Source organism: Agrilus planipennis, unplaced genomic scaffold, assembly GCF_000699045.2.
Source record: "Agrilus planipennis isolate EAB-ADULT unplaced genomic scaffold, Apla_2.0 scaffold42, whole genome shotgun sequence".
Lineage (NCBI taxonomy): Eukaryota > Metazoa > Arthropoda > Insecta > Coleoptera > Buprestidae > Agrilus > Agrilus planipennis.
Window position 1 is genome coordinate 99,190 of NW_020438888.1, and position 26,433 is coordinate 125,622.

General features: G+C 37.0%; 1 protein-coding gene and 1 long non-coding RNA gene across 4 annotated transcripts in view; one reads left to right on the forward strand and one right to left on the reverse strand.

Moving 5' to 3' along the window:
• Positions 1–26,433, forward strand: part of LOC108744926 (Krueppel-like factor 12) — a 138,479-nt gene that overhangs the window by 8,242 nt on the left and 103,804 nt on the right. The window lies entirely within an intron of this gene.
• Positions 25,957–26,433, reverse strand: part of LOC112906826 — a 111,257-nt gene continuing 110,780 nt past the window's right edge. Inside the window, exon 3 of the long non-coding RNA XR_003232615.1 lies at positions 25,957–26,019. This is a non-coding gene — a long non-coding RNA (uncharacterized LOC112906826). The remainder of the gene's footprint in view (positions 26,020–26,433) is intronic.

Here is a 26,433-nt window from a genome sequence, read left to right on the forward strand (position 1 = left end):
GGCCGATTGTGCCTCTTTGTCGCTCGTTCCGCGCTCTCGCTTGCACTTCAAGCCTTAAATGGAACGCCTCAGAGCGAGGTAACGCCGCATGAGTCATGCTTTTTCGTGCGTGCAGCCGGCTCCATCGAATTATAAGACGTTGTCACGTCAAAAATCATTCAGTTTTAAGCAGATATCATTAACTCCACCCGCTGTTCTGTGTCGTAACTTTTAATCCAAATTACAACTTCCCCTGACGGTTTATTGTTCCCCTAAAGTCAACCTCTAAAGTTCTAGGAACGACACCTGTCCGTCTCTCTGCCTGTCTACCCATCAAGCCTTCCATTAACAATTTCACTGGGCAAAACTGCTACATTTCGTTTCTAACTAAGTGATAGGTGGATAAAATGGACGACCGCAAAGGAGGCTGCGGTTTCGAGCAGTAACTGAAGAACAAAACAGCAAAACCGCAAATTGCACAACGTGATCATGTGCATGAACGATAGGCATCGACGAAAAAGACGTTTTTGTCGTCGCGAAAAACAAAACTACATCGCGCTGACATTGCTGATCAAACAGCGGCATTTTGTAGTAGCAGAATTAAAAACAAAGACGTGTTGAAAATAATGATAAACATTATTAGTTCATGAAGAAAGAACAATTATCGTCAACACATCGGCCGGTCTACACAGGGTGTCTCGCCTTTATTTTAATACAATATTTAACTATTATTTTTCAAGTGAAGTCGTTCTTGTCCCACAATAAATTTTTGACGTGACAACGTCTTATAATTCGATAGAGCCGGCTGCACGCACGAAAAAGCATGACTCATGCGGCCTTACCTCGCTCTGAGGCGTTCCATTTAAGGCTTGAAGTGCAAGCGAGAGCGCGGGATGAGCGACAAAGAGGCACAATTGGCCTCCGCGTTCGGCAGCGTTCGACATCTGTCTCTCTCCTACTTGAGCGAGCGATGCGTCCGCGTGGACAGCTGCTGTACAATAATACACTTCCCTTTACCTCCTTCTCTATATCCATACAAAATATCTATCAAACAAATAAATGAAACCATTCCATCAGTATTTTCTTATGACGTTGTCACGTTCAACTATCGTCAGTAAACCGACTTTACAGACAACCGATTTTTGTATACCCTTAGACCTTCTGATAAACCATTTTAGTGTTAGGTATAATCTTATTTTTGATAACTCTTAGAGCATTCGTAGAAACAGCAGTTGTTGGACAAGAAGAACTTCCACTGAAATATAATAAGTTAATACTGAGGGGTTTTGCATAAATTGCAGTTTATATAGTTACATGGTAACTTTTTAAGAAGTTGATAAATTTTGCCTCTAAACAAATATATATATATACCTATCTATCATCACATTGACAGTTATTTTTAGATAGGATATATTGAAAATTGTCTCTGATGAATTCCCGGCTTCTTAAGAAACTTACCGTTACTTTTTAGTTTTGTGTAATCCCTTTTTTTAATTGCGTTTGCTTTTGTTCACGGTCGTGAGGAATCGAAAGATTTTAGAAGAAGAATCCCAAACATTTATTTTCAGTTAAAGACGTCACGTTTCGCGATGATGATGATGATGATGAAGCGTGCGCCTGTGACCGAAAGTTCGCCCACGTGGCGTTTCCGCGAATTTGGTTGCTGTTGAGTGGGTTTGCCATAAAATACGAATCGAAAACAGAAAGAAATCTTCATCTTCTTCGTCGTGTTGTTTATTGTCTGGATTCACTTATCAAATCGTTTGTCCGATTGATGATCGTGCACATTGTAGAGACTATTGTGATCACCGAGATGTGATAATCAACGATCCGAGATTTGTAAATAATAAAACACAAGCAGAAGAATTAATTCTTGTTCAGTTCTTCATGCTAACTCTATACAGCTTTGCCACCGTCTTTCTACCTTTTTGGAAACATTTTTCGTAGCTTTTTTGATGTTATAAAATTTAGAACAACTGCTTTGGCCTCTTCTTGAGGTAGGATTTCGTTTTTCGGAAGAGATAAATATCGCAAGGGGTTAAATGTAGGTTGTAGAGGGATGCGGCAATGTAGGGATATTACATCCTCAGTGGGGGAACTGCAGAAATTAAAAAAAAAAAGAAAAAATGAAATTCCTTAAAACGAGGAAATGAAGGACCTTTTCCTCTACACCGTCTTATACATTAATAGTAGAACAATGCTATAGAATAACCTCAAAAATTGTTTTCCCCAACAAGCATTTCCTACTTCCTTGCCCTTTCATCATCATTCAGCAGGTTACTAATGGCAATCCCATCTTTCCTCTACCCTTAACTATAGTTACATATCGGATGATGGTAGGAGTTTAAAAAATTCCCATTGGAAATTGATAATTTCCTGAATTAGTTTCAATGAATTTCCCACTTGTATGATGATGATCAATAGTCATAAAAAGCCTCCAAAGTAATAAGAATGTGTCGATAAATACATTGTGAAGATTCACTTTCAGTAATTTCGCTTTCGTTGAATTGTTAGTATCTACCTACTGCGTTTATAATGACTTGTAAAGTGCGCAGTGAAACCTGTTTTTTCGCAAGTAATTATAATAATAATTACCACTCGGGTGACCTTATTTGACGGGCAATTATCGCAAATTAATTGATGTATCTATCAACGTAGGGTAGGCAGACAACTTTTTAAAACACGAACAAATTAAGAAGTGCTGGTTCTGGAGGTCTAAGTTCAAACAAACTGACTTTCAAAAAAAAAATTGCATAATATCATTATTACAAATAAAAGGACAATGTTATTGCCTACAGAGTTAAGGATAATGCCTGGGGAAGTTACAGAAAATACGGTGCAGTCTAAGATATTAAATGCAAATTATTATTATTATCTAGATAATGAAGGATGCCTTATTAAGGATAATTCCTTGGGTAATGAGTGAAAACATCGGACTAGTGGGAAAAAGACGTATCACAGGTCAATAGGGGAAAACGTGTTTATGAAAAAGAAATCTGTCGAAAATCGGGAAGAAGGTGTATTAAAAGACAACAGGACAATTGAGGAACAGATAATATATGTGTATTATAATTGCATGGATAAAAATCTTGGAAAAAATTCAAATAGTGCTAGACATCCAGGATAATGCTTCGGAGAATCGAGGGGATGATGCATTATTATTTTTTGGATTCCAGAGAATTTGGAATAATTCTTGGGATATTGGGAGTACAGTGCTAAATTGTTGAAGAAGAAAAACAACACAAATCCTTGAATTCAGGACAATTTTCTGAAAATTTCTCATAACTTTCTTCTTGTACGAGATTGGCATGCCAAACTACATTACATGTACAATATTATACCAGCCAGCTATCTAATTTATGCGATGGGAACCGTTGTGGGCTCGGGTTTTTTATTTTGCGAGAAAGAAAGGAATAATTAGACGGAGGTAGTCCCGCGTCATACTTACGATTAGCAGACGTTGTCATCATAGCGAGTAATGCGATTTTTGTTGAGACTGTGGGGACCTTTAGAGCAACTGAAGTTGCCGTTATTTCCTTGACGAACGAAGAAGAAGATTACAGGCCACGACCGAAAAGAATAGCAGGTTGGGCTCGGTCGACCAGGGACGGCTTCGTTCGATTTCAAGAACGAATGATAAGCGCTTTCTTTTTTAAGAAGAAGTTTAACTTTACCGAAAATGAAAGACTTTAAACAATTTACCAAGCCATTTATGTGCTAAATTTATTATAGGGTTGTTCGGAAAGTCATTTCGTTTTTTTTTGTGGAAATGAAAGACAGTTTTCGTATAATAAACAAATACTTTATTAGATTATACATTGACCGTTCTGGTTCAACACCTTTTGCCATCTTTTTGGTAGTAGCATAATTCCACGCTCATAAAATTTTTGGTCTTTGCTGGCAAAAAACTGATCGAGGAGGTTTTTGACCTCCTCATTTGAGGTGAAGGTTTTACCGTCTAAAAAATTTTGGAGTGACCGGAACAAATAATAATCCGAAGGTGCCAGGTCTGGAGAATATGGTGGGTGTAGCATTGTATCCCATTTAAGCTGTAAAAGCTTTTGGCGAGTGACCAAACTTGTGTGAGGTCTCGCGTTGTCTTGGTGATACACTACACCTTTCCTGTTGATTAGTTCTGACCTTTTCTGTTGAAGTGCATCATTCAGTTTGTTCAGCTGATGACAGTAGACTTCCGAATTAATCGTTGTGTTATCCAGTAAAAGCTCAAAAAAAAACGATTCCTTTAAAATCCCACCAAACAGACAACATCACCTTTTTTTGTCGAATATCGGCTTTGGAAATGGTTTGAGTTTTGGCACTGGCGTACTATCAACACACCTTCTCCATACACATCAGTCAATTTCTTTCTGGCTTGAACAGCATTTTTTCCCTTTCTGTAGTAAAACAGTAAAATATGTCGAAAATGCTGTTTATCGCTCTCCATATTTAAAAGTGCACCAACCAAAAACTACTGCGTAGAATTAATTGGAATTTTTCACACACAAGCCTTGCTATATGAGCTCTCAAAGTATATAAAAATTATACGACTTAAATGTGAAGTTGGTTGCAAAAGAATACAATTAAATCCTCTGTCGGGAAAAAACGAAATGACTTTCCGAACAACCCTATAGATAGTCGAACGTTATCTTACGTGAATTTTGTTTGAAAATGGAAGACACCGCATCAAACTTACATTACACACGTGTTCTTTTAAAGCTAGCGCCTTTGTATCATTTGACAAACAGTTAATATTTGAACTCGTGTAATTGACTGTGAGAGAATATTTCAAGTACGGTCCTGCGCTCGGCGATGGCGAACGGCGAAGCCGCACAGATCTTCTTCACATTTTAATACTTAATACGCCATTGTACTACACAATGGCTTTGTGATCTAAAATGTCATCGCCCTAACCTTAAAATATTCATAAAGGTAAAAGTTGTAAGGATGATTCTCTTTATTTCCATAAAGGCCATGCCCCAGATTACGGAACTTCCACGTATAACATACATTCGTACACCTACCGCCAGTGGCGTATCGTCATGACAAATCTCTCAAGGCGACTCATCGCGACAAAATAAAATCCAATAGCGATTGAGAAATGACCGACAATTGTTTGATATCCCTACTATTCTAACACAATTGTTCAAGATAAGGTAGAGGAGGATCATTTAGAAAAATAAAAATGCGCATTTTATTTTGGGAAAAATTAAATTGATAATAAAAAAAATCGGTTGTCTGTAAAGTCGGTTTACTGACGATAATTGAACGTGACGACGTCATAAGAAAATACTGATGGAATGGTTTCATTTTTCAAAAGAAAATTTTAATTTTATTTGTTTGATAGATATTTTGTATGGATATAGAGAAGGAGGTAAATGGAAATGTATTATTGTATAGCAGCTGTCCACGCGGACGCATCGCTCACTCAAGTAGGAGAGAGACAGATGTCGAACGCTGCCGAACGCGGAGACCGATTGTGCCTCTTTGTCGCTCGTTCCGCGCTCTCGCTTGCACTTCAAGCCTTAAATGGAACGCCTCAGAGCGAGGTAATGCCGCATGCGTTATGTTTTTTCGTTCGTGCAGCCGGCTCCATCGATTTATAAGACGTTGTCACGTCAAAAAGGCAACTGTAGTCTTAGGGAAAGTATGGAGCATATCTGAAAGGAATTTTAAGGACAATAACAATTTCGTTACTAAAGCCATTATCTATCTATCTATCTATCTAATTATGGAAATTTTGGTGGTTGTTACGAAGTTCGATTACCATTAGCGTATAGATTCGAAATTAACTGGTCTCGGACTTACACCTGGTTGACTGGTCTCAAAAATAAAAGTATGTTTAGTTGTTAAATGTTTAAATCGTCCATATTTTTGTACCACGCCTTCGGATAAAAGAATTTTCCGCATTCCGCGGCGATCAATGCTAACGATGCTCTCGATTTCTCAATTGGAAGTTTTCCCAAATAGTCCGACGTATCTTACCCACTATACGTATACATATACATATGAATCATTGGCGCATAATTTTGAAGAAAGCCCACATGAAACGCAGTCAGAAACAGCACATTCTAACAAATAAAACTGCCATAGGGATATAGGTAGGTATCTTGATACAAAGAATCACACAAAGAAATTTTGATAATGGAAAATTGCCGAGAATTTTCCCCGATTTCGTAACCATTTTCATACTATTGACATGGTGAGTTTTTCTTTTAAATTAACGGTTAATACACTTTCAGAATTTTATGAAATTTGTGACCAGTTATATGTAGGTATCCAATGATTATTTCTGAAGGTGCCTCCTCAAGAAAGCCGGATATTGTGCGTGATGCTGGACAAATAAAATGTATATAATTCGTTTAAGCGTAGGAGGTCTGACGGAAATGAAAACTGGGCTCCACAATAAATATTCATGTTTTCTACATCGCCAAAGTCCTCTTTTAGGATGTGGGTCATACAGAAATATAGTTCGCATTCCGTATCAACAACTTTTATAATTTAATTACCAAAAATGTTTTTAGTTTAATCAAATTAGAAAATTATACTAACTAAAAACTTAATGATTGCATGTATGAATTGAATGTTTTTATTAGATTACGTTTTATTGATAGTTTTGGCAACAGATAATTTTTTGGAAAATTTGAGAGATTACTTATAATTGTCTAAAAGAATTAAGGATGTCTTCTAGTTAGAGGATTATGAATTCTCAAGAAAAATGAGATCATATTTTATTAGATACCACAAGCATTTCTCCAACAGCACAAAAGGAAGATCATACACAATGCAAGGATGTCAGGAATTACAAAAAATTTATGGGAAATTGGGAAGAAGAATATGGTGCACAATTTTTCTTCGATAAATGGGAAGATTATCTAGAGAATTAAGGATAATCATCGAGAAAATCGAAAAATATTAATTATTTGAATTGTCGGGAAAATTAAGGATAATTTTCCGAAAAAATTGTTGTTGCATTTTTGATAGATACTAAACATTAAAGAGAAGCTAACAATGATGCTTTTCTTTTAAATAGTTCTTTAAGAAGGCAATTTAACTGTAGATACTTAGAGTAATACGTACAGAAGTAACGGAAGGATTCATTATAAAGTCATTATAAGTTTTACGATTTCCTTATTTTAATGTTTTCCTGTACAGGTTCTTAGAAACAATTTCCTGATACCGAGTATCTCGGTTTCGGAATAGCGCCATTATTATTAAATTATCACGAGTTCGCGAAACAACATTATGGAGCCTTCTTATCAATACTGATAATAGTGAGTATTGCGTAATCCAGAAGTAAAAAGTTCACGTGTAACAGTCAAAGATTGTTTATGCAAATATGTTAGAAAAAAAGATAGCGAACGTGGAACGCATTTTACATAATGTAATTTCTTTTTCCTATGTCATCATCAAGTAGGAAAATAGGAATCCCTTTGATAACAAAGGACATTGTAGGATTAATAAAAGAAAGGCGGAAATACAAATACAGGATAGACGAAGAAGGGCAAAAAAGATATAAGGCTATAAAGTATAGAAATAGAAGAAATGTTTGATGTAGCTAAAACGGATGAGGCTTGTTGTAATAATATAAGAAACGAGGCAGGGGTCATTTTGTTAGAAAATGAAGAAGAGGCAGATAGGTGGAAAGAATATTTAGAGAAGCTATATGCAGGTCATGAGTTAGGAGATATAACAGGTCAATTGAAAAGTCCCCGGCCTAAAATAGTAAAACACATTTTTTTTGCAAAATTCGTTTTTTTTTTATTCAACATAATTCCCTTCAAGGGTGATACACTGATTATAGCGATCCTCCAACTTTTCGATACCATTTTTGTAGTACGATTTGTCCTTTGCTTCAAAATAGGCCTCAGTTTCGGCGATCACCTCTTCATTCGACGAAAATTTTTTCCCAACGAGCATTCTTTTGAGATCTGAGAACAGGAAGTAGTCGCTGGGGGCCAGATCTGGAGAATACGGTGGATGCGGAAGCAATTCGAAGCCCAATTCATGAATTTTTGCCATCGTTTTCACTGACTTGTGAGACGGTGCATTGTCTTGGTGAAGCAGGACTTTCTTTTTCTGCAAATGCGGTCGTTTCTCGGCGATTTCGTCCTTCAAACGGTCCAATAACGCTATGTAATAGTCGCTGTTGATGGTCCTTCCTTTTTCAAGGTAGTCAATGAAAATTATTCCACGCGCATCCCAAAATACAGACGCCATAACCTTGCCAGCCGACTGTTGCGTTTTTGCACGCTTTGGAGCGGGTTCATCGTGTGCAGTCCACTCCGATGACTGTCGATTGGACTTCGGAGTGAAATGATGGAGCCATGTTTCATCCATTGTCACATATCGACGCAAAAACTCGGGTTTATTACGCGTGATCATCTTCAAACACTGCTCTGAATCATCAACTCGTCGTTGTTTTTGGTCAAAAGTGAGCTCGCGCGGCACCCACTTTGCACAGAGCTTTCTCATACCCAAATATTCGTGAATGATGTGATGTATACGTTCCGTTGATATCTGTAGAGTGTCTGCTATTTCATTCAATTTCAATTTACGGTCATTCAAAATCATTTTGTGGATTTTTTTAATGTTTTCGTCCGTAACAGCCTCTTTTGGGCGTCCACTGCGTTCACCGTCTTCGGTGCTCATTTCACCACGTCTAAACTTAGCATACCAATCCTTGATGGTTGATTTTCCTGGGGCAGTGTCCGGAAATTCGTTATCAAGCCAAGTTTTTGCTTCAACTGTATTTTTTCCCTTCAAAAAGCAATATTTTATCAACACGCGAAATTCCTTTTTATCCATTTTTTTCACAATAACAAAAGTTGCTTCACTAAAAATGCTATAATTCACAAACTAATGATCCGACAGCCGTCAAATTTATAGACGCGTCTTTTGAAGGTTAGGACTAACTGAAAATCATATGGATTTAGTTCTGGTGCCGCCATCTATGTGTCAGGCCGGGGACTTTTCAATTGACCCTAGTATTAGAGAAGGAAGATAGTGTGGAAATAGATGAGCTTGGTTATCCCATAATGAGAGAAGAGTTCGATGTAGCATTAAAAAACTTAAAGAATAATAAGGCGCCAGGTATAGATGGGATACAGGAGGAAATTCTAAAACATGCAGGGCAAGAGATCGTACGTTTAAGCTAATAGTTAGTCACATTTACGAGACGGGGAAAGTCCCGGAGGATCATAAACCGAACGTGGTAGTAACCATACCTAAAAAATAAAAGAGGCGCGGATAGATGCGAGACTTTTAGAAAAATTAGTTTAGCTTCCCATGCGTCAAAAATCTTAACTAAAATTGTACAGAGGAAGATGGAACAAAAGGGCGGAAGAACTGTTAGGGGAAGATCAATTTGGGTTCAGAAGAAATAGAGGAACGCGAGAGGTCATTCTATTTTTACGGGTAACAATAGAGGAAACGACAAGTGTGTACATAGAGACAAATAAAAGTGGACAAAATGTTAAATATACTTAAAAATGTAGGGATGAGTTACACTCTTTCCTATCCTAAGCTAATCTTCGCATTATCCTAAAACTAGAACATCCCACATCCCTAACTATTTGTGAACAGTAATCTAATCTAGATCTGCCCTCTTAACTCCTGTTTCCGCCTAGATACCGAAAATCAACGATTTTTTCGTCTCATATCTATATATTAATTCTTTGGTTATTTTTTCGTTTTTTGTGTACTAATATTTTTGTTTTACTTTTATTGATTTTCATGCAATAGGTACCGATTTGCCAATACCGCTTTCATTTTAATTAAGGCTATCTCTAACTCCTCCTCGGTAGAATTATTGTGCCAATTTACAGTAGTGCCGATAGAATCCAGGATTGAAAAAGAAATGTGTTCAATGAAAACGAATCCTAGTCGATTGGGAAAAATTCTTACAACAGTCTCGAGCACACCTACATGTAGATACACACGCTGCCTCACAGAATCCTATTTTTTTCTACCTACTAGATATATTTTATGTTAATCGTTTAAGCCTCTACCGGATCCGATACAAATGTTCTTGGCCTTATCAAATTGTCGACGTGTAAAGGTGTGAACATCTCACTAGCCACTATTTGTTATCATTAATAACACCAGTTAGATTAAAGGATAAAGCGCGTCATAAATTTCTTTCACCATAGCTCCCGGTGATCTCTGTTACCACAGAAAATTAATGAATTGCCATAGTTACAAAACTGAATCGCTAATACGTCCGATAATGATTTTTTCTTTTCAACGCAGCCAGCCTACTTAAACGTTAGATGGACCGTTTATTACCATTATAATATTAATAATAACAATAATAATAGTTGTTTTTACTACATACTTTTCAGAAACGGTTACATGCGTTCGAATTGATTATTTGGGCTTACGCATCGAGTGTAATGATTTATGGCGCCTGCAATACCTACATTAGACCCGATAGGAAAAAATAATTCAAATATTGCACTGCTGCTAACGAAAATTGGATGATCGGCCTCTATGAAACAGAAGGATCCTAGTCCGTTAAAAAAGGTAGTTACCAGTATTTGGAAAGCCGACTTCAGGGCTGTATAAATATGTACCTATATTAATACGTGAAAGTAGAAACTTCTCGTACACTTTCGTTCCTTATTAAGTCCATTTCGTAAAACATTTCATGCTTAATTTTTGTCCTTTAAAAATTAATGTCTGATTTATATGGTCCTTCGAGCCGGATATTTGAATCATATATATTTTTCTGGCGTGGTTTTCATAACAGTTTTGTAAATTATTAATGTTTCTTGTTCAGAAACTAGTAGGTTGTATGTAAAATGAGTTAAGAGTTTATCTATTGACGATTAGTTCAATCTTTTAACGATTTTTGAACACTGTTGTACATTATTCTATCGTTAAATAAATCGATTTACATACTTTACTATTATCGGAGAAATAACGACATCTATCAAAGATTAAAAATAAGTGTAAAACCGATCTATTTTTCGACACTTTCGAAATTAGTTCCGCCTTTTTGTTCGTCTGTCTGTTTGGCCGACTTGCGCTTTTTTTCTTTTCTTTTTCCTGTTAGTCTTTCTAATCCATTACAAATGGTATTTAGAGGACGTCGGTGCTTGTTAGCATGGTCGAGTGCCCGAAAACAACATTGAATAATAATAACGAAGAGAGACGCACAGCAATTTATTGTTTGTAATGTTCCGTCCCACGTGATTTTGTGATCTATCTTGGAGCTAATGTATGAAGAATAGTCCTTTCGTACGTAGGGAAGTTATTATCCAGAAAACTGAAGATAATCTTCTGGAAAATTAACCCATTATAAATATTTGGAGAAAGTAGAATATTTATCTGATAAATTGGGATTACTATAAATTATTGTTTCCTGGAGAACCTTTCTCCAAAATTAGGATTATGAAACATTACTATTATTTAGAGAAATAAAGACACTTTTTGAAAAAATTCGGGAAATACTTATCAAGTGAAAATTCTCTTAAAAATATAATTTATTTCACCAGTAAAAAACAATCGTGAAACTGAGATACTGACTACATCTGTAAAGTCGAAATTCAGCGGTTCTAAACCAGCGGCAAAATCAAATAATCGCTTTTGGTTTTGATAAAAGAGAATGTGAAACTTTAGCAATTTGGCTACTTATCGTTACTTCATTCGTTTCCACACTGGGCGATTATTAGGCAATTACTACATGTATATTCTGAGCATTGCACAATGAATAGGTACCTGTAACTAGGTACGCAACATTCTTAAAGTAGTAAACGTTTTATATGTTACTAACACACACATATGTGTGTACTTGTTAGTGGTGACCTTAATCGATTAAATAATAGTTGCACTTCGATCACGAAGACGATTTCAAATTATACATGTGCGCCTAAGTTTGTGTACGTGCATTTGTTCACATGTATTACTAACGTTGGTAAGTGTGCAAGTATATTTATTATACATGTATCATATTATGCATCTTGCTTCCAAGTGTGTTTTTTAAGACTTTGTCTTATTGTGTATGTCTATGTGCTTGTATATCTGTGTGTGTGTGTGAGTAGTCAAGGAGAACTAGTGTCATCTTTGGAGTTTTTTACACTTTCTTGGATCAAGGCGTGGTATCACGTGCGCAATCAATTTACAGGACCGGATCTTAGTGGAATTTCAATATTTCACTTATTTAAAAACCCATTTATCGTACTACGGGTGCTAATACGTGTTCTTGACCTTTTCGACCAAATGACCCACAAGGAAATATGAGCTGGGCGTGCTTTTGGAATTTTTGATTCCTACAACTGTTGCCCATCATTTTGACGGAAAACTACAAAAATTTTCTTATTAATCCATTTTGCTTTATGTCTACGTATACGTATAATGTCGTGGATAATCCTTGAATAGTATCGAAAACAGATGCTTTTGGCAACTGTGACGGCGTCATTTTATCCGGTATCTGGCCTGATCCTAAAAATCCGCCTAGTACCTAATCCAAACCGAATTATTTAAATCTTCATCTTAAGGTCGTCAGTCCTAATAAGACTGGTAGGACACGCACCTCCAGTCTTTCCTATCCTGAGCTAAACTTCGCATTTTCCTAAAACTAGAACAACCCACATCCTTAACCAATTGTGAACAATAATAATCTAATCTAGGTCCACCGCTACACATCTTAACTCCTGTTTCTACCTCTAACATGTCTCTGACTAGATCTTCATGTCTGAGAAGGTGTTCTACCAACCTATCTCGCCTATTTCTTATTGACATCCATAGAGTCCTCTGTTCTCTTATTCTTTCTAATACCTATTCATTACTAACCTTCTCTATCCACGGTATCCTCATCATTCGCCTGCAACACCACATTTTGAACGCTTCTAACCTTTTCTTTTCCGCCGCGCCCATCGTCCGTATTTCGCATCCATACAACGCCGCGTTCCAAACATACACCTTTAGCAACCTTTTTAGAATTTCTAAATTAACCGCTCGCGAACATAGTAGTGACTTCTTTTTATTGAAGGCAACACGACCCTACCGTATCCTCTGCTTTATATCCCTACTACTCCTTCCGTCCTGACTTATCTGACTTCCTGGATATCTAAAATCGGTCACTTCTTCTAATGTTTCGTCTCCTATCTTTATATTCGCTCTTTCCCTACTTTTTCTTCCCTTACATACCAGTACTATATATCTATCCCTACAGTTGTACTGTCTTTAACAATGTTGATCGCGTCTTCTATTTATAGATTAAAAAGTAGCGGTGACAGTTTGCATCCCTGTCTGTCTCTAATACGTTGCAGCCTCAGCTCTATAAACGCCTGTTGCTCTTCTATCTTTGTAACTCATCCCTACATTTTTAATAAGTATATTTGACATCTCTATTATTTAAATAATAAAATTTTATTTGTGTTTCTATCAATTTGGATGGACCACATTGTGCAACGACGGGAGGTTGTTGAACTACGAAAAGAAAAAAAAAAAGAAGGCAACGCTGTGAAACACTTATAATTTACAACTGTTAGGAGCATAAGGTCTTCCAGTAAGTAAATGACCACATTAATTTTCGAAGAAGCTTCCCGCGAATTTTAGACGGCCGTGGAATTTTTCGTCTCGCTTTATCACCTCGCTAGGAATTCCTAGAAGGCGTTGCTCGCGTATACGTGTACGCGGCGTTTGTGTGTTTCGTGTATGACGGTGTACGTTCAAACACATAAACACATAAGAGAACATCGACGACACCCGTGGAATGTTGCAGTCAACTGTCTATTTACGAGGAGTAAGTCGCAGGCAGCCGCGACGAGCGCGTGTCCCTTACGAAAATGGTCATAACGACGCTGCATATTTCGAAAATTACCAAGCAAATTGGTTTTCTTCCATTTTCCGACGATAAAGTGTCGTAACCTCCCTTGAACCGTCCATTTAGCACTAGCGCAATCCCAGCCGATCGTGTCTAGAATTTTTAGACGACGCGACATCCAAACAAACGAAAACGCGAACATCATTTGTTCTGTTTGTTACGTATTGTTCGCTCAATCCCATATACAGTTAGTTGGCTACGTTTCGATTTGTTTGAATTATTTCGAATCCGCGAAGAGGAAGACGACGTAGCTTTCGAAACGTTCAAACGTAGCTACCGTACCTAATACAGCAAATCATTTCGATGATAAAGATCACAGAACAACAGGCGACACTGTCTTTTATTGATACACCATCGCGGCCTGCCTGATGCTTGCTACATAATAATTTTATCTGATGGCTACCGGTAATTGAACAATTATTATCTCATCTTATCTACCCATGATTGTAGTTTATTCAATGGGGCCGAGATACAGACCGTGCCTTTACAATATAATCAATTCGTAATGGATTCTGATGCACTTTTATCCATTTTAATACAAACTGATCGTCGCTTCGTTATAATACGGATTTGGAAAATAAAGTGTTCATTATTTCTTGTTAGGGGGAGGGGGGGAATTTAACTGAATAAGGCGGATTGAAGGAATCCAAGAAATGGGATTCACTATTCATGAACGAAGAATAAGGGAATGGATATAGAAGTCAATGGCAATCGTGGAAAGATGGATTATTATGAAGTGAATCGAAGTGTAATCCAGAAGGGCATTAAGGAGATATTTTTTATGAAAGAGACCGTCAACAATGAAGGACCAAAGGAATGAAATCCATTAGGGAAGATAAGAGAATTTTTTACCGGTGGATTGAGAAATAATTTGAATCATAAATATTGCTACACAAGGAAAGAAAAAGTAGGGAAAGAGTTGAATGCAGATATGAGATGAAAAACGAGAAAAAGTCGTTGATTTTCTGTATCTAGGAAGTCAGATAAGCAAAGGGTAGCGTAAAGTCGAGTCGCCATTAACCGAAAGAAGACACTTCAATGATCATGAACGGTTAATTTAGAAATTCGAAAAAGATTTTTAAAGGTGTATGCCTAAAGCTGCTTTCTATATGGGTGAGATACGTCTTGTGGGTCCGGTGGAAAAAAATGGTTAGAAGCGTTCGAAAAGGTTAGAAATGAGGAGTTATGAACAGGGAAACAGAGGCGCTATGGAATAGGCGAGATAGGTTGGTAGGACACTTCATGAAGGTCTAGTAAGGGACATTTTAGAGATTGAAACGGGAGTTAGAAGGAGTAGAGGTAGATCTATATTAGACTATACCTATTCACAAATAGTTAAGGATTAGGGATGTTCTCAGGAAATGAAGGAATGGAGGTGCGTTTCCAACCAGTCTTGAGACTGTCGATTCTACGATGATGAAGAATAAAGAGTTAAGATAATTTAGTTAGACATACTAGAAGCAGAAACCAAGAGGATAAGAGGTAGACTAGATTAGATTAGATTATTCTTCACAAATAGTTATTGATGTAGGTGTTTTAGTTTTTGGGAAGTGTGAAGATTGGTTCAATGGTGCATGTCAAACTAGTGTTGGAATTGACGACGCTATAATATTGATGAAGAGAATCTGTACAATTGGCATTCTTTAAGTCAGAACACTTTAAAAACAACAACGATTCCTGATGGCATAATGAGTACACTGAGAGAGAATGAATGAGAGAGTGATTTCGAAAGACAAGTGAATAATTAAGTACATCTTCGTAGAGCGGCTCGGCACAAATAAAAGAAAGAATAGATAGAGAAGAATAAAGAAAAAAGAACGTGCAAGGTTCGATTTTGACAGCTCCTCCTTCCATGCAATAGATATGACGAACGGAGAGATTCGGCAGCTTCTCTCTTCGCACAAACCGCGAGTATGTTACACGGACGCGATGCCGTATGGATTATTGTTATTAAATTAGCCCGAATCAATATTAGCGAGTGAGTGAGTGAGTGAAAGGTATTTTTATTAATGGTTTGACATGCAGGTGTCGAATTTGGAATTACAATTCCGAGGCGGTCGTAACAGTAGTCTGCGTGTATCGTGCAATTTATTACTGACAGTTCGGAAAGCAATTTGTTAACAGTTTCGCGAGCATGAGAACCGCCATGGGCGGTAACGTGTCTCTGGCAACTATTATAATATATTTATGTAGGTACATGCACACCGAATAATATCCTTGTAGTTACATATACGAGGGTGGATTGATAAGTTTCCGGCCTAACCAAGAGATGACGCCACTAGGCCTACCTTGAGGTGACATTCTATAGTACCATCCTTGGATAGCTTGTAGCTATAGTTTCAGCCCGATCTCCTTGCTAGTGTAGGTTTGACAGCACGCTGAACAAGACGCCTCTGTGGTTTTCGTAAAAATGGAAAAGCAGGAAAATCGTGCTGTCATCAAATACTTTTATTTGAAGGGGTTAACGCCGAAGGAAATTAAAAAAGAGATGGACTCAACACTGGGGACATCCTCCCCGTCATATTCAACCGTTAAGCAGTGGGTTTCCGAGTTTAAAAAGGGTCGTGTGAGCACCTCTGATGGGCCTCGCTCAGGACGCCCCGTTGAGGTCACAACTCCAGATATGATCGAAAAAATTCATCAAATAGTGCTGGGAGACCGCAGATTGAAAGTGCGTGAGATAGCTGAGACCTGTAAGATGTCATATGAACGTGTGCAACATATTTTGCACCAACATTTGCATATGGAAAAGCTCTGTGCAAGATGGGTGCCGCGTTTGCTAACAGTCGACCAAAAATTGATTCGAAAAAACATTTCTACCGCAAATTTGTCATTGTATAAGCGTAATCCAAGCGAATTTTTGCGTCGATTCGTAACCGTTGACGAAACGTGGGTCCACCACTACACTCCTGAAACCAAAGAACAGTCTAAACAGTGGATTGGACCAGGGGAACCAACTCCAAAGAAGGCAAAAACAATTTTTTCGGCGAACAAGGTTATGGCTACTGTTTTTTGGGATGCAAGAGGTATTATATACATTGATTACCTTGCAAAGGGTAATACTATCACTGGTCAATACTACGCAGACTTATTGCAACGTTTGAGCCACGAGGTGAAAATTAAACGACCTCATCTGGCGAAGAAAAAAATCTTGTTTCATCACGATAACGCACCAGCGCACACGTCAATCGTTGCGACGGCTAAAATCAACGATCTAAAGTTTGAATTGATGCCGCACCCTCCTTACTCTCCAGACCTAGCCCCGAGTGACTATTTTCTGTTCCCTAATCTCAAAAAATGGCTTGGCGGTAAGAGATTTGCGGACAATGAAGAAGTAATCGAAGCTGTAAATGGTTATTTTGAGGAGCTTGACGAATCAGTCTATAGAGATGGCATTAATAGACTGGAACACCGCTATGAGAAATGTATCAGCCTTGGAGGAGATTATGTTGAGAAATAAAAAAAAAAATTTTTAAAAACCTTGTTTTTCTTGGTCAGGCCGGAAACTTATCAATCCACCCTCGTATTACCCGTTGGTCTGACCTTTTCTCGAATTTCGGACGTTTGCGTTGGACCTCCGAGTGTTTGAACAAAAGAAAAACAAATTTATTAGATTCCGATCAGACGTAGTAAATGATAATAAAATGCCTAAAAAATGACCTTAAAATTTTTGGATTTCATAACCTGATCAATCAATCAATCGATCCTTCCATGATGTATCATGGTGGCGTCAAAGGTGTCCGACGTTTCGTCTCAAATCGAAAAAGAACACTAACGTTGGAGATCCTGCATCGAAAGATGTCAAGTTCCTGAAGGTAACCCTTATAATAGTAGACGCAACATCTAATGCTTTTGACGCCACGATGATCCGTCATGGGGATTGGTAGAATCCGGAAATCTAGTTTCTTTTGTTTATCTAACTATCAACATAGTTGACACTTGATTACATACATGAGACATTCACTAAAATTATTAGTCCAAGTTGAAGCAAGTTTCAAACCCTACTCTTCCCTAGCATAATGAGAGAACAGGAGACTTCATGTGAAGGGATAATTTTACATATATCAAGGTAACTCGATATAGTTATATTTCGTATTTTTAATGTCCACTATAATTTGTTGCTTAATTTATTACGTAATTTAAAAATTTGTCGCTCCAATCGGTTATTGGAAAATGGACAAAATGATGACCCGATATCAAGCTGGTATTACACATAGTCAACCTCGAAATATAGCAAAGAAAAATGCTTTGAAATTAGCACTAAATCATAGTTTTCACAACATTTCTTTTCGTTATTCATTTATCGAGATAGGCTGTGTGCATTTTGTATATTTTCCAGTAACTAGTTGAAGCGACAAATGTTTTGATTTGGTAAAAAATTAGCGACAAATTTTTGAATTTCGTAACAAGTTAGCGACAAATGTTTGGATTTGGTAACAAATTAGAGACAAATGTTTGGATTTGGTAACAAATTAGAGACAAATTTTTGGATTTGGTAACAAATTAGCGACAAATGTTTGGATTTGGTAACAAATTAGAGACAAATGTTTGGATTTGGTAACAAATTAGAGACAATGTTTGGATTTCGTAACAAATTAGCGAAAAATTTTTGGGTTTGGTAACAAGTTAACGACAAAATTTTGGATTTGGTAACAAATTAGCGACAAATTTTTGGATTTGATAACAAATTAGCGACAAATTATGGTACATTTTACAAATGAGAATTATAACTTTAACGTGCTGACTTAATGTATTTACGTAGAAGTTTTTCCAATTGAACTGCCTAAAAAATGGGTTTCAAAGTTTTGGATTTCAGTGATCAAAACACTAATGTTTGTAGGTACTTCTTCAGTAGCAACCGTTGCTGACGATTGCGTTGTTATTTCCTTTTGAACGCCTCCGGCAAAATTGAATGTGAACTGCCTGTCTTAGGTGAGACATTGTCATGCCGTGATTAATTTAAGTGTCTTTAACTATGCCTGCCTGACTTGGAATAAAATCTTCAACTTCTCCAGCTTCGGACGAGCCATTGTCTTTGTTCCGTACAGATACCGGACAGATTTATAAAGATCGTGTAAGTGCGATAAAATGATAATGTTAAATACCGAGAAATCGATTTATATCGGAGAGCGAGCATGTACAAAGTGACGGTCGTGTTTAAAGGTATTCGAAAACGATGTGACAATGAGATAGCACGCGTGTTGAAAAACGTCAGAACGACAACAATTTGTTATTAAGATTTTTTTTTTGTTTTTATCGCTGCACATAATCGTCATACTTTTCTTATTCGTTATTGAGTGCCAACTAGGTGACTTGATCATTAACAAAAGGGAACGCAAGTAAAAACAATTTAGTTTCGTTTTGTTCATCCAAAGCCAACTGTTTTCGTATCAGGTGAAGCAGCAGAGTTACACCTGCTCCTAGATAAAGCATTACCTATAACACATGGCGCATACCTTAATTTGATTTCTTTAATCATTATAAACATTGCCAGTTGAACTGTCCGGATACGTATCGTTATCGATGACGAGTAACCTGACGATAATCTATCCTAAAAGTCCTTGGTACACCATCATCATCACATGGTCGTCAGTCCTTAGACTGGTTGGACACGCAATTTCACTCTTTCCTATCCTGAGCTAATCTTCGCATTTCCCTAAAACTAGAACAACCCACATCCTTAACTATCTAATCTAATCTAGGTCTACCACTACCCCTTCTAACTCCTGTTTCTGTCTCTAAAATGTCTCTGACTAGACCTTCATGCCTGAGAAGGTGTCCTACCAATCTATCTCGCTTATTTCTTATTGACTTCCATAGTGTCCTCGGTTCTCCTACTCTTTCTAATACCTCTTCATTTCTAACCTTCTCTATCCACGGTATCCTCATCATTCGCCTGTAACACCACATTTCCAACGTACACCTTTAACATACTTCTTCGAATTTCTATATTAACTTTTTGCGAGTGTAGAAGTGACTTTTTATTGAAGGCGACTCGACCCTGCGCTATCCTCTGCTTTGTATCCCTATTACTCCTTCCGTCCAGATTTATCTGACCTCCTAGATACCTAAAATCAACCACTTCTTCTAATCTTTCGTCTCCGACCTTCATTTTCCCTCTTTCCCTACTTCTTCTTCCCTTGCATATCAGAATTTCTGTTTTAATTTAATTTATTTTCATACAGTACTGTTTTGTCACTACCGTTTCCATTGTATTTAAAGCTATTTCTAACTCCTCCTTGTTAGATGCTAATACTGCTATATCATCTGCAAATCTAAGCATACTAATCTTTTGCCCCTGTACATCTATCCCTACAGTTGTACTGTCTTTAATGATTTTGATCGCGTCTTCGATGTATAGATTAAAAAGTAGCGGCGACAGTGTGCATCCCTGTCTGACTCCCTTCCTAATATTTACTTCTCTACGTTGTAGACCCAGCTCTATAACTGCCTGTTTCTCTTTATACAACTTAAATATCACTCTTCTATCTTTGTAACTCATCCCCATATACATGATAAAAATATTAAAAATTCCAATTAAGCGACGGAATCCCGTTGATTAGTTCCATCTTTTAATAAGACGTTTTAATAACAGCGAACTAATTCCGGAAAGTCATCGTATCATTAGAGGACATGGCTTCACCGATTTCCCCTACATATCATAAATATTCCTATATTTTAGCCGAAGGGACTTTAATACGTAGATTTCAGGACCTCTCGGAGAAAATAAATTGAAAGGATTGTGCTAGATGTGTCACATAAAATGCTAAAAGCACCCGGAGGGTTACATTTCACACACAAATTACAAAGAAATGCATTTGTGAGTTTAAAAAGCATTAAATAGAGAATTAACAGTTGTGTCAAGTTAATTTTTAATTAGTCTAAGTGAGTTATTTGTTTGTTATTCAAGGATTCCGCGTGGATGATGTTGTGCGGTGGAACGCGTTTCCGTGTGTATGTTTTAACAACATTTCGTTGTAAAGTGCGTCATTGTAGCCTAATAATCGCCATTAACAACATTATTATATCTTGCATGGACGATGTCTAAAACAGTAAAAAGACAATTTCGTTATATTACACCGATGTTTACGATGTAGCTCATTAACCAGTAATTAAGATACAAGTTGCAATGCGGCAGCACCTCAAATAACTGATAATAACATTAATTGAATCTTCAAGAAACGACGCGACCAACGGCTTACCTATAATAGTAGTAGTACACGCACAATTTATATGCTCTAAAGAAACTTGCCATACAGGGTGATTACAGTTTTTGAAGCTAGTTTACCAAGTGCTCGGTAATTAGTAAAAGTAGATCGTCTTTTGAGACACGTCACGTTTCCGTAATGCACATTAAGTTTTTAGTTACTTTTAGGCATATCAGGGGCTTCACAAATAAAGAAAAGCTTTATCAGTCCTAGACGAAAGTAACCTTGTTGTCGCAAAGTCCCTGGGTATTTAGTGTCATGCTTACTCGTTAGGGTTTGAATCACTTATTTAAAACGTTTTACAACACTGTTAAAGTTTTGCGGTATCCAAGATAAATTGGAGACTTAATCTGTCCAAAAAAATAATCGAAAAAAATTTGGTGCATCTATACTTCGCCAGACGTTGATGCAAAATCAAAAACTTTTTTCGGTCTGTTTTTGGTCGAGCGCGCCTATCTTATCAACTGGGCTGCACGAAGCAGCTAGCGTAATCCTTGGGAAGCCCACTTTGACTCTATTGGGATCCGTCAAATGGGAGGAGCCTAAAAACATGGCGCCGATTAGGGAAAATTTATCGTAGTTTCTATAGTGTACCGTGCAATTTCCAAGTTTTTAAATGACGATAAAATGATAAGTATTGACACAATATGTGATTGGGCTGACACAAAGCCTCGGAAAGGAAATTTCGTTGAAGGTGAGCGTGTTTTTAATGCCAATCACATTATAAAATTCGGAAATAACAAATTCCATCAAGTTTACTGCCTACTTTTTACAAACTTCGGATTTAAAAAGTGATTCACGTTATATAATTGGTGAGGTGATTCTGAGTGATTTAAGCAATATTATATCAATGACTTGCACGTGCAAAGCCGATTTAAGAGAACGTTGCAAACACATTATTGCAACTTGCATGTTGTTGTATTGCAGCAGGTAGGTTCTTAACCTCAAAATACTTATATCGTATCATTAGAATTGTGTTAAATCAATTACACAGGAATAAATAATTTCTCACTTTATAATTTTAGTATGATTCTAGTTTTAAATATTAAGGTTATGGCTGATGGTAAATACTTGCTGAAATATAATCATGTGCATTAAAATGACGTGAACAAATTTTTATTCCGGAATTCACTTCTTTGATACCTACTGCTTTCATCCAAGCTTCTATTAGTTTACTTTTTCCTCTAATTTTCCGAATATATTTTTTACATATATAAAACGGTTAGTTTTTATTGGAAAGTAGTTAATGTAGGTGAAGAGTGAAGATCTATGTCTGAAGTGCTATTGCAGCTTTTCACTGAACATATTAACTTTTTATTTGATTTAACTTTAGAAGAAAACGTCGTCGACTCTATCATAAAAAATTTTTTACTTTTTTAACCTGTTTTATTATTTTAATAAACAGTTTTACAATTTGCGTGCACAGTTCCTATGTAAGTTTTTCTCTCATTCGAGTTATAAATTTTGCCACCAGATGGTGTATGCCCATTTGACGAATCCCAATAAGAACCTTGGCTTTTCCGGCCAAAATCCGCATCAGAATTAATAAGATTCGCGCTGATGGGTCAAGGTCGAAACGATCTGACTTCTTGTGTATATAATGTCAATTAGGCCGTAATCTATTCACGTTAAACGTAGCTACTTGACGATCACACCTGATACGGTGTCTCTCATTTTGTTCACTCGAACGAGATTTATATTCACCTAGTCGTTTTTACCCCCAAAACTTTCCCCCCTGTTAATGAATGACCTTGCTAGGCTTCTATCTATTCTATTTTGATGTTGTACAAATGTGCATACGTTATATATAAATAAATAATTACAACACGTAGTTGTCGCATAGATACAGACCGTTCGTTCGTTCGTTCGTTCGTTCGTTCGTTCGTTCGTTCGTTCGTGTCTTGTAGCGAGTCGCAAAGACACGGTGTTAGAGAGTAGTTTATTAACAAGCTCCGAGATAAGATAGAGCCAGTCGAACGGTGGCACAAATTATACACTTAATTAGTTTAATAAAGTTGCACACAGAGAGCACCGCTACTTAGTTCCGTACGTTGCGCCGCGCTGTCTCAATTATAACCTATCAACCTGCTAAGTCATTGAAAATTGTTCTTCACGAAAATTTTAATATGTATTATCATACCTACCTACATATACAATGTATGTCGCAGCCATTACGACTGTTCTGCTATTTTCAATCACGCCTAGGCCGTTTAGAAAACCGCGCTAGTTTTAAAAGCGGCTACTTATTCGGTCATAATATTTATTTATACTGTGAACGGCAATGTATATAACCGTATCATGCATCTTCACCCGTCAATATCTTATAAGGCAATTTTTCATTCTTTTTCGATTTTCTAAATCCCCATCAGATCGATGCGATGGATCGATAGATACAACAATTAATCTACACGTATCAAGACCAGTATCTCTATGTCCAGTCTCTATGATGATAAAGTCATCAAGAAATAATAGCCTCTTATCTTCATTGCCATCGGAGATCCTTGTGCAATAAACAAAGCAATTTTGTCCGACTTTAATTAATGTTAATAAATTAACTGATCCTGAGAGCAGTGGCGGCGCTTGTACGTTTGTCGTATAAGAATTGAAACCTAACCTAACATTAGCCTATCATAACCTAACTTTTTACAAATATTCGTTAGATTACTTAGTGTAATGCCATAATCTTTTGCGGTTTACGAGTTGGACAAATTGATCCATTTTCCCTTGTTTTTGTGGTAATCTACTAGGAAAAAGCCACGACATAAGATGCAATTGTTTATAGAACGTGGTGCTGTTAATATGCTGCTGGACGTACGTAACTAGTTGTATTTCCCTTTTTTTGTCCGTATTCTGAGCATGTGATTCTACATTCGGAATGTACGTAGATGTACGTTCAAGAACAGGCCATTGTAGTAGTAAAAACCTTATAGGTAAACAAAAGGTATGCACAGGCGAACCCAAGTTTGTTGCGAATAAAACGTAAAGTCGTTTGTAGAACATACAAGTCTTATCGTCATCTGAAAGGTAATAAAGATAAACTGGGATGACGATGCTGCTGTTTGTAGCTCTCAGACGAGCGAACGAACGAATGGCGGAATATGTATCTGCACATTTTAATGCAGATTTATTTCTCGGATTGTTTTCCAAATTTGATCACAGAAAATCGAGAAATCCTGACTCTTTTCAACATGTGTTGGAAATAAAATAAACACGATTATCACCTGTTACACTTTGTTTCGGTTAGATCTGCTTACCTTACAACCTGGTCGGTGCGCGCTGCAAAGATTGCAGCCCCATTAAATCCGTATGCAACCATTTGCTCCAATTGTGACAACAAATTAAACAAAAAATAACCTAAATGGTGAACAGTTGTCGTGCGCAATTACCTTCAAATGCAAAATAAGGAGCTGGCGATCGCAACTCAACATGGAACGATAATAACAACGAATGCCAAAATGTTGTATCACCATCAGTACCTACCATACTCATATTATCTCGTTTTAATTTTTTCAGTCGTTATTCATAATCTTACATACAGATTATTGACTTTTAGCTTTATAATTCTCCGTAACCTTTTGCTTTACACCCTAGTGACCGTTTTTTTTACCTAAAAATGTTAAATATATCGCGGAAGATCACTATCATGCTTTATCGTTCCGCTTGTAAAGCAACCAGCAGGGTAATACCCGGATACTACCCATCTTGTTCGGTCAATCAGTTCAGAAATCATCATCATCATAAGGTCGTCAGTCCTAAGACTGGTTGGATACGCACCTCCACTCCTTCCTATCCCGAGCTAATCTTCGCCTGTATGTCTATCCCAACAGTTATACTGTCGTTAATGATGTCGATCGCGTCTTCGATGTATAGATTAAAAAGTAGCGGTGACAGTGTGCATCCCTTCCTACTATTTACTTCTCTACATTGCAGCCCCAGCTCTATAACTGCAGGCAGGTTGCTCTTTATACAAACTAAGTATCACCTTTTCTATCTCTGTAACTCATCCCTACATTTTCAAGTATATTTAACGTCTTGTCCCATATGATATTGTCAAAAGCTTTTTCTAATTCTACAAATCCTATGTATTCCCTCTTTCCTTTCTCTATTGTTACCCGTAAAGCTATATTAGAATAGCCTCTCGCGTTCCTCCATTTCTTCTAAACCCAAATTGATCTTCCCCTAATAGTTCTTCCGCCCTTTTTTCCACCCTACTCTGTCCAATACTAGCTGAAATTTCTCTGGTCTAGGAAGGAGTTAAATCAGTTAGTACAGATGATGATTTCCGATGATTTCCATAAACCACCGACTCAACCTAAATTCTTCCTTCATTAAAACTGATTGTTATCCATCAGTGAGTGACAGTAAATCGCCATCTATCTATTTCTGCTACTACTTACACTATATTGATTTATTAGTTTGATCGGTGAAACACCAAAACTAGCCACTAACTAAACTTAATGTTCTTTAGGTACGTATTATTATTCCAATTTTATAAATGCGACGTGGCGATCAAAAATTAATAGCAAATGAATGAATATATTACACGGAACTTTCTATTAGAAGTTGAAAGGCAGCAGTTAAGTGTTTGTCTAAACGATTCAACCAATAAATCGGAGTAGATGGCAAATATTTACTATATTATCCTGCCACTTGTCATACCAGGAATACCGTAAAGGTAAAGGCGTAAACCATTTATAAATTTACCGATTGACACCTTTCACCTAAAGACTATTAAAGATGTTTATCGTAGATAAAGTTTATTGCGTTTGATGATACACAATGTCGCGATAAAACCGGCGTTATCTATTGTGTGAATTGGTTCAATGGAATTTTTATTTCGTCGGTACTATGATAATGAAGGAAGTAGATATTAAAAAGAAAAATAATATCCACGAATTTGGCATTAAATTTAATTAGCGTTAGAACATTTTGAAGACTTACCGATACCATTAACTGTATGTCTCTGCTACTGAACCATCTTCATCTTCATCTTCTTAAACTGACCTGAAAATAAGAAGAAAAACGATATTATTATAGATAATAGCCGAGATAAAAATGTTTCGTCTCTCAGAGTCTCTGGAAGCGAGACTCGAGTCTCCGTCTCTCATCGAGTCTCTCTGGTGTCGCTGAGAGAGACTGTCGAAAAAACTGTTTAGCGTCTCTGAACGAGAGACTCGAGTCGCTCATAGAAAGATCCTCATTTCGTATCCAGTCTCTGAACGAGAGATTCGAATCTCGCAATAAGTGGTGTCTCGATAGACATAGTTAAAATTTTCTAAGTTCAACATATTTCAAAGATCCCAGTCTTTCTACGAGAGACTCGAGTCTCTCAATTTTTCAGTTTTATTCATTCAGTCTCTCTGTAAGAGACTCGAATCTCTGAATTAACAATTTTATCGTTCGAGTCTCTCATACAGA